Here is a 12766-nt window from a genome sequence, read left to right as displayed (position 1 = left end):
CATTTTTCTGAATACTAAGGATAACTGAAAGGACTGTGACCAGCTTGAGTATGGAGCACATGACTCTCCCATTCCCTCTGCCTTGCTAAAAACTTAGATTACATTCCTAAAGCTAGCACCAAGGTTTTCCCTTATTTGGCCACTTGCTCCTCCAAGGTCCAGCTATCAAAGTATTGAAGTCCAGGAATTAAAAGCCCCCCTTGGCTCACATAATTAGCATGCCCAATTAAAATGAAACACCTCATCCTAACACAGGATTTCCCATTTTACCTTTATAAACCACCATTTGCCTATGTGCTACGTCTGTCTCCTCTCTATCCAGAGGCAGTCCATTGTCCTACTCTGGGATAAATACCCCTTACCCTCTCCCTTGCCCTGTTTCTTCTCTCTCCCTCCTCCTCTATCTCCTGTCTTTGTCTCTTAATCCTTGAGCAAAATAAATCTACTTTGTGCTGAGAACTTGGTCTTGAGGATCCTGAGTCTTCTGCTTTCAATGATGAAGACTCTTATAAAAATATTAGCCATTTATATTTCTTACTGAGATATTTAGTCTATGGCTCAATCGTTAATTGAATGATTTTTAATATTAAATGCAGATTTATTGGGAAGCTGCTCTTGGGCAAGTTCACTGGCCCCAAGGACCGAGCCCAGAGAAGTCTCCATGGGAACAGAAATGGGGAGAGAGAAGAGAGGGGGGGGATGGGGTAGGAAAGGGAGAGAGAGAGAGAGAGACCTTATTGAATGATTTTTTTGATATTCAAACTTTGCATTTTTTATTTATTCTGGATGTTAATCCCCTGTTTGAGATGTAGTGAACAAAGATAGGGGTTTCTTTTCATTCTGATGATCATTTCCTTTTATGCATAAAAGTCTTTTAACTTCATGGAGTCCTTGGGATTATCTAATCATTTTGCCCTCTAATATTAACATTACCTGAAATAACAGGGAATCCTATTTTGAGATCAAGAATTTATTATGGCCACAAAATAATCAGAGTACATTATTGGAAACTCTTACTTCTCCCAATGGCAAGATATCTGAATCTAATAGCACCTTTTACTGGCATTTCCATTCTTTTGATTTTTCTTTATTTTATTATTGTGATAGTATGTGCACATGATGTTTGTTGGGGGGTCACATGTATGGAGGTCAGAGAACAACTTTTAACAAGTCTGTTTTCACCTTTCATGTTAACATGAGTCTGAGTATCGAACAGTTCACTCAGTGTGTAGGGCAAGCTCCTTTACCTGTTGAGCCATCTTCTTTGATCATATCCTCTCCAAAATTTGCTGTCCTGGTTTGTGATGATAGCCATTCTTATTGAGTTGTGATGATCTCTCAAAGTAGTCTTAATTTGCACTTCCTTGATGACTATGGATATTGAACAGAGTTTTTAAAAAGTACTAATCATTAGTGTTTTTATCTTTGGGGAACTGTTTCATTAGCCAAATTGATGACTGACAGTTTTGTTGCCTTGGTGTTTAATTTTTGCAGGTCTTTTAAAGTTCTGGATATTAGTCTCCTGTCCAAAGTGTAGCTGGTTGCAATTTTCTTCCATTCCATGTGCTGTCTGTGTGCTCTGAGGATAGTTTCACTGGGCAGAAACTGTAATTTCATTTAGTCCTAACTGCTGATTCTTGGGGCTAGTTCCTATGCTATTGGAGTTCTGTTCAAGTTCTTGCCTACTCAAATATCTCGAAGAATTGTCTCTATGTTTATTCTATCAATTTCAGAATTTCAATTTTTAAATCAATGTCTCTGGTCTACTGTCAGCTGATTTTTGTACAGGATGAAAAGATGTGTATCTAATTTTATTCTTCTACAGGAAGTGTATCATTTCCACAGCATCATTTGTTCTACTGCATTTGTTTTACTAGCCTTTTCAGATGTTAGGCAGCTACAGATTTGTGAGAACATTTGATAACTCTCTCCTTTGTTCCATTGGTCTGTTTGTTTTTATGCCAGTATCAAGCTGTCTTTGTCACTATATGTCTGTAATAATTCGAGGTCAGTATCTTTGTTCACATTCCTTAGAATTTATCTGCTTTTTCATAGCCTCTTGTGGTTCCATATGGCTCTGTAAAATTTTCTATATCTCTCAAGAGATTGTTTTTTTCTATATCTCTCAAGTATGATATCAGAATTTAAGATGAGTATGAGGAATCTGTAAGTTACTTTTGTTAGTATAGCCATCTTCATTATATTAAATCTGTTAATTCAGAAGCATGGTAGCTTTTCTATTATACAGTGTTTTCTTTGATAGCAAAAGAATGCCAGGGTGGTGAGGTGGGAGTAAGAGGGTGGGAAAGGGAGCACCCTCATAGAAGCAGGAGGTAGGGATATGGAAGAGGGGAATTCCAGAGGGAAAACCAGGAATTGGGGATAACATTTGAAATGTAAACACATAAAATATCCAATGAAAATATATATAAAGAATTCAAATGATACTTATTTGCAAATGACATAATTATATTCTTAAAATGTTACTTAGACTCTGCTATAAAACTGAGATCCTATAAATTCAGTAAAGTGACAAGACACAAAGTTAGTATAAAAAGTAGCCTTTATATATACCAACAATGAACTCACACAGAGGGAAAATAGGAAAACTGTCTCATTCAAAATAGTTCACAAAAACCAAACCAAACCAAACCAAACCAAACCAAACCAAACCAAACCAAACCAAACCAAACCAGTTCCTAGGAATAAATTTAACCAAAGAAATAAAAGACCTCTACAATGAAAAGCTCAAGAGTTGGGCACGGTGGCTTACACCTTTGATCCCAGCACTTGATGGCAGAGACAGCAGGGTCTCTGAGCTTGAGGCCAGCCTAGTCTACAGAGAGAAACCCTGTCTTAGGAAAAAAACCAAAAACCTTTAAAGGGGGCTGGAGAGATGTCTCAGGGTTAAGAGCACTGGTTGCTCTTCCAGAGAACCTAGGTTTATTTCCTGGTACCCACAGGGTACCTCACAACTGTCTTTAACTCCAGTTCCAGGGGATCCAACAACCCTACATAGATGTACATGTGTGCAAACACCAATGTACATTAGTATTTTTTAAAGTTCAAGACACTGAAAAACAAATTCCTTTCTTGAGCGTAGATTTTTTTTCTTTACTTTCACTGATTAATGGGAATTTGCTTATAATATTGAAAGTGATAAAGTTGATTGAGATGGATAAACAGTCAAAATTATGGGAAAATGTGTTAAGATGAAATGTTGTCTACCAGATCACAAATAGTGATGAATCTCATTTGCGTTTCACTAAAATGACTTGTCTTTGTTTTCTATGCTTATTTAGCAATAACCATATCAGGGTCTCAGGTCAAAGTATTTATGCTTAATCACACTAGGATACATGAGGCTAATGCTCCAGCCCGACTCTATCCATTCACCACCACATTATTCACCAACGTGAAATGGCTTCTTGGTGGATTCCCTTCCAGTATTTCTTCTGGCTTGTGCTTTAGTATTTCAAGAGTTTCAGACTAGTGAAAAGAGAGAGAGCTTCTGTAATAATGTAGGTATTGTTATGGTACACATAGCTGTCTAAACAAACTCATATATACTCCTATAAACAAACATAATGCAATTTATTGGGTTATAAAAAAAAAAAAGGCATACTAGCGTAAACGGGGCCAGTTGTGGCCAAGGTGCAGAGAATAAGAAACTGCAGAATATTTAGCCCTAAATGTGTATGTGTATTGAGCCACACCTCCAAAGTCTCAGGGATCACAGCGGAGGAGGTGGCAGAAAGAGTGTAAGAGCCAGAGATGGTTGATACAACAAGGAAACAGTATGTTTTCTACAGCAGGGAAGCTACACGAATGAACACACAGTGGCTGTGACAGCATGCACAAGACCGGTGCAAGCCCAAGTCAAACCAAATCCAAGCATGGACAGAGCAGTTAGGCACAAAGTTCTGTCTGTAGTCATGGGGCTATGCATAGCTGCTTGGAGAGGAAGAGTCAAGTCTTTTCTACAAGTAGGTCCCCTGGTGAGTTGACCATGCTCCAGTGGAAGGTCACATGCAAGAGCATTTGAGAAGCACAAAGAGCACTGTGCGATAAAGACAGTACACAATGTTGGATGAGGAGAGAAGGGGGTGTTGGAGAAGGGTGAATACATGATCAAAACACATGGCACAACATACTTAACTAACAGAAAACAAAACTTTAAAAAGAAGTGAGGCTAGTTGGGATTAAGAAAGGAATGGATGGAAATGAGACATGAACAAGAGAAGAAAACATGGGTGAACATGATCGAAATGCATTATGTACATCATGGAAAACATAACAAAACCCATTATTATGGATATTCAATATATGCTAATGAAGCATAGAAGTAAAAATAGTGTCGGGTTGGGGACTATTTAGGTATAGAGGCACAAGCCTATAATCCCAGTACTTGGGAAGTATTGGGAAGATCATGGGGGAGTTCAAGGTCATCCATGGCTACTTATTGAATGTGAGGCCAGCCTGGGTAACATGAGATCCTGTTTCAAAGAAAATGAAACAAATAACAAAGCCAGAAAGAGCACAGATTGAAGGTTCTGGGATGGATGTCCACTTTTCTCAATACCATTTGTTGAAGAAGAAATTTTTTGTAATATAGAATACTGACATTTTCTTTGTTTCTTTTCCCAATGCTGTGATAAAAAAAAACTCTGACAAAGAAACTTCATCAGAAAACAGTTCATTCTGACTCATAGTTAAAGCCGGTCATGACTAAGACTCATCATGTCAGGAGCATGAATCAGCTAGTTATAATTGCATCAACAATATCCCAAGATTGGTCTGACAGGTGATCCTAAATTCTACCAAGTTGATAATCAACATTAACATTAATCATAGGCATCTTTGTCAAAACTTAGGTGGCTATAGCTGTGTGAGTTTATTCCTGGCTCCACTATTCTAATGTCCTTATACATTACCATTTTTGTGCCAGTACCATGTCTTGCCTTGTCCTCTCTAGTCCCCACCAACCTCCATTTCTGACTCTGTTTTATATAGATTTGTTAATGGGTATTATAACACTGCTAGCATTGCTCCTCCTGATTAAGATTGCTTTGGCTATTCAGGGTCATTTGTATTTTTATATACATTTTATAATTGGTTTTTCCCTGTAGCTTTAAATAATGTCATTGGAATTATAATGGAGCTCTCATTGAATCTGCACATAGCTTTTGGCAACACAGACATTTTCTATAGTAATCTATGAGGGTGAGATCTCTTTCCATTAATTACTGCACTCTTTGTTTCTTCAGTATCTTGAAATTTTTGCTGCAAAGGTCTTTCATGTCCTTGGTCAGGCTCATTATTGAGTGTTATATTAATGTATGGTGAATGGCATTTCCTCCTGACCCCTTTTTCAGCAAGTTTGCTTTTGGAATTTAGAAAACCTACATAGAGATATTCATATTCTGCTGCATTTCTGAAATTATTTGTCACATCTAAAAGCTTTCTCGTGAAGTCCCTATGGTCTTTTAATCTATAGGAGCATGTCATCTGCAAATAGAAATACTTCTCATTCATTCTTTCCTAGTTCTTTCCCTTTCGTGTCTTTTTTGTATAATGTTGCTCTAGCTAAGACTGTACCCTGTATTGAAAACCAGGTAGGGACAAATGCCATCCTTGTCTTCTTTCTAATTGTTGGAGGAATTGCTTTCTGTTTTTCTTCATTTGGTATAATACTTTTATAGATTTCTCACATGTTGCGGCCCGAGCTGCCCCATGCTTGGGGGCCAGAAATGTTGAGAACTGCACTACCCCACGTTTGGGGGCCAAAATGTCTTGGACCGTTCTGTCAATGTTGGAACTCGCACTGCCAAAAGCCTTGGGGGCTAAATTGTTAGAGCCTGCCCCAAGCAGCTCCAGTCCGCGGGTCGGGTTTCAGCAAGAGAGAGAGTGAGGATGGACTCGAAGAATGGAGACCAGACTGTGATTCAATCCCGTTTATTCTTCAGTCTCTCTTTCTAGTCCAAGTCCCAAGTCTTGAGTTCCTAGTCCCTAGTTCCTAGTTCCTAATCCCTAGTGCCTCCAAGTTCCAAGTTCTTTCTCCAAGCGCTAAGTGCCTACTACCTAATGCCTAATAACTAACTGCAAGTTGTACTGAACTCTTCTGTCTGTCTCTTGACTTTTATATGTCTCACTTCTAAGCCACGCCCTTGAGTCACACCCTTAGGTCTCATCTCTAAATCTGATCTCTAAGTCACGCCCTTAAGTCTCAGCTCTAAATCACAGCTTTAAGTCTCACACACCCAAGGGAAGATCCTGGGTATCTAAAATAAGATGTTATCAGAGTGTGCTCAGCTGTTGCAGGCAGCAACAAATCTCTTGTCAGGGTATATGGCTCAAGATGGCTGCAAGGATAATAGCCACCTTCTGTCGGCTCCCCACACTCACATTTTGTTATTTTAAGATATATTCATTATTATCTTATTTTCTTTAGGACTCATATCCTAAGAGAATATTGAACATAACTGAAAGCCTTTTTGTGTCTACTGAGAGTAACATATGATTTGTGTCCCAATGTACACTTATTGTGTTGTATACAATTATTGATTTGTACAAATGGAACCACCCTTTTATCCCTGTGATAAGTACAAATCAGCCATTGTGTATAATCTTCTTAATATGTTTATACATTCAGGCCGTAAGTAATTTACTGAAAATGTTTCTGTCTACATGTATCAGGGAAATTGGTCTGTGGTTTTTCTTTTCCTACATTACTTTAGATTTGGTGTCTGGATTATACTAATTTTATTGAATGAATTCTGTAATTTTCCTTCCTTTTATGTTTTGTGGAGCAATTTGAGAAATAAAGCTTTGATAGAATTTGGCCATGCATCTATCTTGGTTTTTGTTCACAGGGAAGCGTTATTATTACTTATGTCTCATTTCTTGTAACAGATCTGTTTAAATTCCTTATATCTTTTTATTTTGCTATATCACATACATCTAGCAATCTATTTCCTGTACATTGTTCCAGTTTTAAAGCAATTTTAAAATATTCATTAATAAGACTCATGGTTTCATTGGAATCCCTCATCTAGTTTTTTGTTACATTGAGCCCCCCCCCCACCCTTAATTCTCTTAGGGATTTGTCAATCTTGTAAGGTTTTTGGGGAAACAACTTTGTTTGATTAATTCAGTGTTGGGTTCCCGCCCTCATTTCATTAATTTCTGCCCCTTGTTTTTAATATTCCCTGCTGCCTTCTGCTTTGGGGTTTAGTTTATCTGAGACGTTGTTTATCTAAGACCTTGAGGTATACAATTAGGTCATTTTTTGAAACTTTTCTAATTTTTTTGTTTGGTTGTTTGTTTGTTTTTTTTCCCCTCTGAGACAGGGTTTCTCTGTGTAGCCCTGGTTGTCCTGGAACTCACTCTGTAGACCAGGCTGGCCTCGAACTCGGAAGTCCGCCTGCCTCTGTCTCCCAAGTGCTGGAATTAAAGGCATTTGTTGCCACCACTGGCTTTCTCTGGTTTTGTAAGTATTCATAGCTATAAACTTTAGTTCCAGGAATACCACTGAATCATAGTGGACTTGATCATTTATGTTCCTTTTTATTTGAATCTTGGAACTTTTAAATTTCTAGTCTGATTTTGTCAGTGACTCACTATTCAAAAGAATATTGTTTATAGCCAAATATCTGTGTTTTCTTTTGCTGTTAAATTCTAATTTTCCTCGCCTGGGTCTCAATTGGATCAAGAAACTTCTTGATTCTTCTGTATCTGTCAAGACTTGTTTTGTGACTTACTTTTGATAATGTTGAATAAGCCACTCAGATGACATTTTCCCATGTTGAATGGCATGTGTGTGTGTGTGTGTGTGTGTGCGTGCAGTTTAGCGCTGAGGTTTCTTTGTTGGTTTGTATTTTGGATGGCCTCTGTAAAGGTGAGAATAGAATATTGAAGTCATGCACTAATTATATGAGGGCATAGCTGACCTCATGCTAGTTATTGTTTGCATCCTATCAGGAGACTTAGCATTACAATTATTTTCTTGATGGATTGCATCTTGTGTTAATATGCAGAGGTCTTATTTATGCATTTTAATTATTTTGGTTTGAAGTCTACTTTATTAGACATCAGAATAGCTATGCCAACTTATTTTCAGCATGATAGCTCCACATACTTCCATCATCTCTCCATCTGTGAGAGTCTTGGCCATTGATATGTGTTTATTGGTGACAAATGGTGGTTGGCTTTTGGCTTTAAAACTTATTATTATTTATTGTTGCGGTGGGTGTGTGTTCGTGTGTGTGTATGTGTATGGGAGAGAGAGAAAGACAGACAGAGAGAGAGAGAGAGAGAGAGAGAGAGAGAGAGAGAGAGAGAGAGAGAGAATGTGTATGACATAATATATATGGAGATCAGAAAACTAATGTCAGAAGTTGGTTCTCTCAGCTTCGATATGCAGTGGGCAGCAGTCAATGAAAAAAAAATACATTCTTGGCCCAAACGCCAAGAATAAGAGGGTAAAACTTACATGGGACATCTTTCTCAACCTTTCCTCCAACCAAGGCTCAGAGTACATCATGGAAGAAGAGGCTGAAGTAATATAAGAGCCAGAAGATACAGAACAGTGAGTGCTGTGAAATGCTGTCTTTGGGATGTGACATGGTGTCTTTGTGAGATTTCCATTGCTGTGATTAACACCATAAGCAAAAGGAACTTAGAGATTTATTCTACCTCACAGTTTATACCTTTACACTCCATCATACTGAGAAGTCAGGGCAGGAACTTGAGGTGGGAACCTAGAGGCAACAACTGAAGAATGCTGCTTACTGGCTTGCTCAGACTGTTTACTTATACAACCCAAGCCTACCTACCCAGAGATGGCACTACCCACAGTGGGCTAATTCCTTCCATATCAATCATTAATTAAGAAAAGTCCCCAGACTTGCTGCCTACAGACAGATTTGATGGAGAAGTTTTCTCTATTGCAGTTCCCTCTACCCAGATGATCCTAATTTGTATCAAGTTGACAAAAATGGAACCAGTTCACATGACTGTCACAGTCAGTAACTTCCAGCAGCTACGGCTACTGGTTCAAGATTTGCCCAAGATCAAGCCAGCCAAAATCCTAGCATGGGGTGGGAGGTGCTCTCTAGGCTTTACCCTTTAGTGAGAAGCTATTCTCTGTTGACAGTTGCTTGAAGATGGAAATTGTTTTGTTAGTTTTTGTTTTTTTGTTTTTTTTTTTTTTTAAGAAAGGTGCCAGCAGTATACCTCCCATGATTCAGTGGATGGCCCCGTGCCCATATAGAAAGCACATATTAGACTTAATTGGTTTTCAAATGCAAAAGAGAGAAAGGAAGAGAGAAAGAGAGAGAAAAAGAAAGAGAAGGAGAGAGAGAGATTAAGTTGTGAAGGAGATTTGTTATAGGTATATTGAAAGAGTTGATGGGTATAACTATATTTCATTGTATACACATATGTAACTCTCAATAATAAAGAACAATTATAAAAAGTAGTAGTTTGTTTTCTCCTTTCATATTTGGGGGCAGGCTTTCTCTAGTTCTTTCTGCCATACAATATATTCCATCGCAGCTGGTTCATGAGCTGGGTGATTCTTCTGTCTTGACCTTCCATCTTGTCATAGAAGTGATATAATTATAAAGGTATGGCATTACATCTGGCTTTTTCATGCGGATGCTGATGATTGAACTCAAAAGGCCAGGCTTGCATGGTTAGCACATTTACACTCTGATCCATCTTGTTGGCCCTGGTTCTAGGTTTAATCTAATCTGCTGCATCTTTTAATTGGTGAATTGAGACTAAGGTTATTTTTTTTTGTTCCCCTCCCTTCTCTGTCTTGCTCACAACCCCTGCTTGCTCCGGGCTGAGACCAAGGTTATTTTTAAGAGGGTGCATGAATTGAAGGGTGAGTGTGGAGAGGTGGACGTGGGAGGGGTTGGAGGGAGAAAAGGTAAAGAAGGAAATGATGTCATTTTATATTTTAGTGGTTTTTTAAAAGGGGGTTTGCCTATCTCTTTAGTTTTGATGATTATTTATCTGATAGGTTACAGTTCTCCTCCATTATTAATAGTTTGTGTGGCTTATCGTGTTGAGTAGTACGGATCTCTTCCATCTCTCATTTATCGATCCATAACTCTCCTGAAGAATATTTTCCCAATGCTCTCATGATGGAGACTATCCTTTTTTCTTCTTTCCCGTAATATGTCTTTGAGTATTTTAGTTTTGAGTACTGAATTCATTGTCATGAGCTGCCTTCAGTTGTGCTTTGGGTATTGTTTGTCTTAGAGTGATGTCAGTGTTTTGTTGCTGTGAACAGACACTATGACCAAGGCAACTCATAAAAAACACCACTTAGTTGAGGATGGCTCACAGGTTCAGAACCTCAGTCCATTATCATCAAGGCAGGAGCACGGAAGCATCTAGGCAGGCATGGTGCAGGCAGAGCTGAGAGTTCTGCTTCTTCATCTGAAGGCTGCTAGTGGAAGACTGACTTCCAGGCAGCTAGGATGAGGGTCTTATAGCCCACGCCCACAGTGACACACCTACTCCAACAGACCCATACCTACTAATAGTGCCACTTCCTGGGTCAAGCATATATAAACCATAACAATTGGTGCTTCTCTAGTTGTACTTTATATGTCACTTTCTTCTGGGTCATCATTTCTTTTTGTAGATTTGGTGAATTTTATGATAAAAATGAGATTACCCATAAAATACGGATACCATGTTTGTGGTAGTTTGAATATGCTTGGCCCTCTTGAAGTAGGTGTGGCCCTGTTGGAGTAGGTGTGTTACTGTGGGTATGTTCTATAAGACCCTCATCCTAGCTGCCTGGAAGTCAGTCTTCCACTAGCAGCCTTCAGATGAAGAAGCAGAACTCTCACCTCTGCCTGCACCATGCCTGCCCAGATGCTTCCATGCTCCTGCCTTGATGATAATGGACTGAACCTCTGAACCTGTAAGCCAGCCCCAATTAAATGTTGTCCTTATAAGACTTGCCTTGGTCATGGTGTCTGTTCACAGCAGTAAAACCCTAGCTAAGACAATGTCACACTCCACAGACTCAACAAAGCTAAATAAGAAGATAGGGCCCAAGTGAGGAAGCTTGAATCTCAATTAGAAGGGGGGGGGGGGAATAAAATAGTTATACGAGGCAGAGAGAGGAAGGGAACTGGGAAGGAGTGGAGATGGGTAGGGGAATGAGGGGTTGGGACCAGGTGTGGAGAGGACAGGAGAGATGGCCAGATGACCATGAACATGAATAGAAATCTGCAACTGCTGCTGCTGTGTGTATGAGAAGGTGGGGGGCATCTCCAGGATGAATCAGAGACCTGGTATAAGGGAGCGGCGGAGAATCAACAGGGGTGACCTTATCTGGGACTCACAGCACTGGGGATACAAAACCTGAAGAGGCCTCCTTCTATACCCAGGCAGGAACCCTAGTAGAGTGACAGAAACATCAAACACACCCACAAAACTTTCAACCCAAAATTTATCCTGTCAATAAGTAATGTAGGCATGGAGGATGAAGTAGAGACTGAGGGAATGGCCAACCAATAACCAGCCCAGCTTGAGACCCATCCCATGGGCAAGCACCAATCCCTGACATTATTAATGATACTCTGTTATGTTTGCAGACAGGAGCATGTTGTCCTCTGAGAGGCTCCACCCAGCTGCAGACACCCACAACCAAATAGTGGATGGAGCTTAGGGACTCTTATGGAACAATAGGAGGAAGGATTGTGGGGGGTGCTGAAGGGGATGGGAACTCCACAGGAAGACCAACAGAGACAACTATCCTGACACTTGGGGCTCTCACAGTCTGAACCAATAACCAAAGAACACACACAGGCTGGACCTAGACCTCCCCACTCACATGTAGCAGATGTGTAGCTTGGCTTTCATGTGGGTCCTAAACAACTAGAGTGGGGGCTATCCCAAAAGCTGTTGTATGTACTTGGGGCATGTTCTACTATCTGAGTTGCCTTGTCTGGCCTCAGAGGAAGAAAGTGCCTAGCCTTGCAGATACATGAAGTGCCAGGGGTATGTTGGTGGGGGGCTACCCAGGGCTTCCCCCTACCCACTCTCAGAATGGGATGGGGGAAGGATTGAGGGTGGGGGTGATTAGGAAGGGACAGTGAGTGAGTGGGGATATGAAGTGAATAAGTAAAAACAAACAAACAAACTGCTGCAAACTGTAGAGTGAAAAATTATAAAGGTCATTTTATGAAATATGTGTAGATTTTTCGCCTTACAGAACTCGGAACTGAAAATAAGATTTCAGGCCTTCACATTCCAGGTGAAGGACACTTGCTGGATTACATTCCCCAAGCCTCGCCCAAGGCAGGAAGGCATTCCTGATGACAGATAAAGATGCTACCACCTAGGTGGGGCTTTAACCCTATAGCCGGAAAAAGTAAAGATAGTAATCTGAAATGGCAGGATAGGACACAATAGCATGGTGAAAACCACATTTTTGAGAAGAATGAGTGTGTAGAGTGATCTCACATGACTCTAGATCATTTGGGCTAGATTCTCTGAAATGTTCCACTGTTCTTGGTTACCCCTCCCTTGGTCTTCCCAGTGCTATGTTCAAAATTTGTAAAACAACAAATCATGTGTAAGCGCGCGAAAATGCAACCATTCATGTGTAAGCGCGCAAAAATGCCTTCCTCCCCCCACCCCATGCTATAAAAGACCCTTTAACCCACCACTCGGGGCCAAAACCCTGCTCTTGGAGCTAAAGAGCTTGTCGTTTTGACCGCCAGCTCCTCCCCTAATA

Source organism: Arvicanthis niloticus, chromosome X (assembly GCF_011762505.2).
Source record: "Arvicanthis niloticus isolate mArvNil1 chromosome X, mArvNil1.pat.X, whole genome shotgun sequence".
NCBI lineage: Eukaryota > Metazoa > Chordata > Mammalia > Rodentia > Muridae > Arvicanthis > Arvicanthis niloticus.
Note: the sequence above shows the minus strand (reverse complement) of the source record.